The sequence below is a fragment of the Macrobrachium nipponense genome, chromosome 46 (genome assembly GCF_015104395.2).
Source record: "Macrobrachium nipponense isolate FS-2020 chromosome 46, ASM1510439v2, whole genome shotgun sequence".
NCBI classification, from domain to species: domain Eukaryota; kingdom Metazoa; phylum Arthropoda; class Malacostraca; order Decapoda; family Palaemonidae; genus Macrobrachium; species Macrobrachium nipponense.
This window is the reverse complement of record NC_061106.1, coordinates 40,309,335-40,314,435: the sequence shown is the minus strand read 5'-3', so window position 1 is coordinate 40,314,435 and position 5,101 is coordinate 40,309,335. Positions and strand designations below refer to the sequence as shown.

The 5,101-nt window shown below is 38.3% G+C and overlaps 1 protein-coding gene across 1 annotated transcript in view; it reads left to right on the top strand.

Moving 5' to 3' along the window:
- The first annotated feature begins 379 nt into the window (after nt 1-379).
- LOC135214943 (uncharacterized PE-PGRS family protein PE_PGRS46-like) overlaps nt 380-5,101 on the top strand; it is a 16,533-nt gene continuing 11,811 nt past the window's right edge. The window contains exon 1 of the mRNA XM_064249439.1: nt 380-534. The gene's annotated coding sequence lies outside the window, so the exon portion shown is untranslated. The remainder of the gene's footprint in view (nt 535-5,101) is intronic.

Here is a 5,101-nt window from a genome sequence, read left to right as displayed (position 1 = left end):
GGAATGTCGAGTGCAGTCGAATAATGAATATGTGGCGAGAATACTAAAAGCGCTAGTAGGAAAAGCATTGCAGGTGACACTGTACAAAGTTAGAGCGAAAGAGCCATCGCGAAAAACGGGGAAAGAAAGGAGAGAAAATAGATAAAAGGGAAAGGCACAGAGAGAGAGAGAGAGAGAGAGAGAGAGAGAGAGAGAGAGCTATTTCCATCACGGGGTACCCACCCAGGGTATATACATGACCCAACGGCAGAGGAGGAGGACCCGAATCCTAGCTCTTCTGACCCAGTGGGTGAGGGGGTGAGAGAGCCCTAGCGAAGCCAATGCGAATTCTTGGGGGTGGAGCTAACCTATATATATACCGTCCGTGGGGGTATGTTGTGTTTAGTTAACCCGCCAGTCTGACGGCGACCGCACCTGTCAAGGTCGTCACATAGAGACGGAAAGAAACAGAGAGAGAGAGAGACAGAACCGAAGGATTTTGTGCCGCTGTTCGCTGCTATTAGACTGCTACGAAGTTGGGACCTATTAGGTGGGGTGAGTTCTGCTGGTCTTATAGAAAGTCCTTCCGGACGTGGATTTCGGGACTTCAAGTGAAGGATTTTGTTCTATTAGTGAAGACGGAAGTGGCCAAGCGAAGAGTCGGACAGTGCTTGTTCTCGGACCTCGTTTGTGAGACAGTGGGCATAATATATTGTTCGATTGTAAAGTGGACTACGTACTCGAATCTCTGCACTAGTGCGTATATGCTGAGTATACATGGCGTATGTAATGGATACATGTACATATATGACATGTATACAGAAGTGTATACATATATATATATATATATATATATATATATATATATATATATATATATATATATATATATATATATATGAGTTCCATATCACATTACCGTGATTCATATACATCCATCGAGCTACAAATGTCCTTTAATATCTACTTCGCTCTACCTCGGAATTAATATATTTTCATATATACTTAACCGAACGGGAAATTTCTCGGCGATAAGAAATTAGTATGGTTTCAAGGGTTCGTTCCCGGGAGCCGACAATTCTCTTATCGCCTAAAAAAATTCCCCTTCGGTTAAGTATATATGAGAATATATTAATTCCGAGGTAGAGCGAATTAGATATTAAAGGACATTAAATGTAGCTCGATGTATATATATATATATATATATATATATATATATATATATATATATATATATATATATATTTATATACATATGTACGTATATATATACACGCATACCGTGCACGTCCACATGATCACAGATATATATATATATATATATATATATATATATATATATATATAAAATTTGAAAAGTTCTTATGGAACTGATAAGAAATAAATTTTTTCCCCATTTGTTAATCTAAAATGATCACGCACTCATTTCCTATACGCCAAATACGCCAAGGAGCTACGTTTATTCTTAAAGGAAATGAGAGTATTGTAGTAGGTTATATAATCGTAACCTCGGAGTCATCCGGATTGCATACCTGAGGTATGTGAGAAGAAAACCGGTTTGCCGGGCCAGTGACCCACTTGGGTCTTCGTTATTGTTATGGTTCTGTCTGTTAATTTGACTGAACGACCCGTAATCACTTTATTTGCTCTCATTGATGTCGTGACGTAGAGATAAAAGTCGCATTTTTGGAGGGGAGTTTTTTCCTTTCCCCGTGAAACCGTAGAAGAAAAATATAAATCCTTCCCCTTTTTTTTGAGGAAAAAAGCGGGGTTTTTCCCCGTTTGGACGTTAGAGATAAAAATCTCCTCTTTTTGAGGGAGTTTCTTCGTGACGTTGAGATAAAAGTCTCATTTTTTTAGGCAGTTTCTTCGTGACGCAGAGATAAAAATCTCCTTTTTTGAGGGCGTTTCTTCGTGACGTAGATATAAAAGTCTCCTTTTTAGTGTGAGTTTCTTCGTGACGTGGAGATAAAAGTCTCCTTTTTTGAGGGAGTTTCTTCGTTACGCAGAGATAAAAGTCTCCTTTTTTGAGGGAGTTTCTTCGCGACGTAGAGATAAAAGTCTAATTTTTTAGCCAGTTTCTTCGTGACGTAGAGATAAAAGTCTCCCTTTTTGAGGGAGTTTCTTCGTGAAGGAGTTTCTTGAATGGGGACGATAACCGTGAGCCGGAGGGTGATAATATCACTTCAAATCCGGATCATGTCCGACATCGCCAGGAGGCTCTCGACGGTGGCTCAACTCTCAAGTCAACTCCTGCCTGACTCGAGAAAATAAAGTTGAGGGAGTCGCCTCCTCTCACCTCGTGACCTCTCTTTCTCCTTTCTCTCTCTCCCTCGGTCCGAGTGCAGTCAACATGCTGCCCACGAGAGAGAAAGAGAGAGAGAGAGAGAGAGAGAGAGAGAGAGAGAGAGAGAGAGAGAGAGAGAGAGATGACACACTTCTCTGCAACTACACCTTGAACCCGAACAAAAAGTTCCCTTACAAGTAGGACCGTTATCGCTTGAAAAGAAGGTATACGATTGGACGTCCCCAATATATTTATGTAATATTCGAATGCATATTCTCACGCGTATGGCAGTCTCACAACCTTCTTCCCCACACATTCTTACACATTCCCGTGGGCATGGGCACGGGCGTGTCTTAATGTACTATGGAAATATATATATATATATATATATATATATATATATATATATATATATATATATACCTTTTTTAATTTTGAATAATTGCCTAACTCGCCGCCTTGCTTACTCTTTAGTTGAAAGACGCATGATCATATTAGTTATACCTTCGTTTTAGTTAATGCAAGAGTTGTATTCACCGAATCCGCCTCAGGTCACCTCGGTGGTATGGCGACCTGATTCTGCGTTAATCAGTAAGCCGCTCTCACCTCCATGAGCCTAATTGCGTCTATATTCGTCGACAATCAGGGAACTCAGTGTTTCAGTTTGCATGTTTGCCTGAGTTTATGCTAAGTATCGCAAAAAAAAAGTAACGTTAAATTTTGTTTGATTATTTCTGTTAAAAAATCTGACACGGTCTAGAAGGATGAAAAAGTAAATGAAAGAAAGAATTCAGAATTGATCTGCCATGTTTTAGGTCAGAACGATCCTTTGGGTTTCTGAACGCACGTTCTTTGTACACGAGTTAATAAAATTAAGAAACTAAACAAGTTAATATTTTAGTCCAAAGCTGACACCTACTATTGTCGGTAAGGTTCAGGGCAATTATTCATGTCCAAAAAAAGTGCGAAGCGTTCACATGATTTGTCTCACTTTCCTCTGTGTTTATATCGTTAATTCCTTAGCATGTGTATTGTTAGTAAACGGTGCTGAAAAGCTGATACGTAGACTACTTGGAAAAGGCTTTTGCCGAAATATTTCTAAAAGTCCTATTTAGTAAGACTGTTATCTCCAAATTCGGCTTCTTTGTCGAAAGGAAATTGTTCATCGTTTCTATCACCGTATTAGGGTTACGTGGCAATTGATTTACAAATCGCGAATCACAATCGTCAATCGGGGTACGAAACCCACTGTGACGGCTAGATGATTGGTTATACTATTGTTAGTCTACACATACAATGTAGCTACAGTGCCTTAGTTACTTTCTTTTCTTTGTTCACACTCGAATGGGAAATGTAATGATTTCAAAAATATTACGGTCAGGTTGTTTTTTTAATGTATCTACTCAATCTTAAGCTTTTATTCAGATTGAACTAATATATTTTGATAGGGGGGAACATGCAAGTCTGAGCTATTGTCTGGAATTACGACGTATAGTCTTAAGCAGCATCGCAGGGACTGATAGATCTATACTCTGTTTTTTTATATCTGTCCATCCGCCTGTGGTGTGTTCGCATGGTAACACTGCGTCCCGGGCTTTAAATATTTACGCTATGTGTAAGTTTTAGGTAAATAAAAGGATATCTGGGTGTACATTTGCAACTGAAAAGTGTTTTAATAATCTGGTGTATGCGAATTTCACCGTTAATATTCGAAATAGGATATTATTTAAAGCCCGGGACGCAGTGTTACCATGCGCAAACACCACAGGCGGATGCACAGATGGAAAAAAACAGAGTATAGTTTCGCAAGGAGCTTATAGCATAGTTCTGCATAGTTGTAAGCAAGTGAAGAAAACAGACGGATATAGAAATCAGGTAACATCATCGTCAATCTGTGAAATAACAAGCTGAGAAACATTGCACTTTATCAAGAGAGGCAGACTATCCTTTAAAGCCACAGAAAGTGACATCAAACGGAGTCAATTGGTCCACACTAGGAAGAAAGGAGGCGTTGAAATGGCCACTCGATTTTGCTATCGAGAAACTTCTAAGGCTCATAAAAATTTTAGAAGACAAGTGATTGAGCTATAAACCGCTTCAGCTATGTCCTACATTGGTAGAATTTACAATTTCTAAAACTGCACGAGACGCTTTTCCCAGGATACTTGGGAAGAATTCTGGCAGGAAAATACGAAACTTATTTTTCCAAGAAATTTTAGGAAGTTATGGAGGCAATGAGCGATGAACTTTGTAGACCAGTTTTTGCAAGATCTGTAAATTCCAGTTCGCTTTCCAGGAATCCAGATACTCTAAATCTTACGAAATGCTATGGCGGACAAAACGAACAACATCTGGGAGCTACTGAGGCACACGGAACCTATGATTGGAAAATTAAGGAATGGGATGAAGTCTTGGAAACTCCAGATTCTAATTTTAATGTATGTCATTTCACTGAGACAGATATTCTCTGGCTTTTTCTGTTTCTGTAGCCGTGGAGACTTTATTAAATAATACTTATATATACTGTATGTATATATATATATATATATATATATATATATATATATATATTTATATATATATGGGGATACAATCCACAATGAAGTAAATTCCTCTTGTAGTTTAAAATATATATTTTCTTGTATAGGATTAAAGCTTTCGACCATCAACTGTGGTCTTGTTCACTAAAGTGTCTTAGCGACACTTTAGTGAACAAGACCACAGTTGATGGTCGAAAGCTTTAATCCTATACAAGAAATATATATTTTAAACTACAAGAGGAATTTACTTCATTGTGGATTGTATCCCCATTTACTTAGAGGTACGACATAGTAC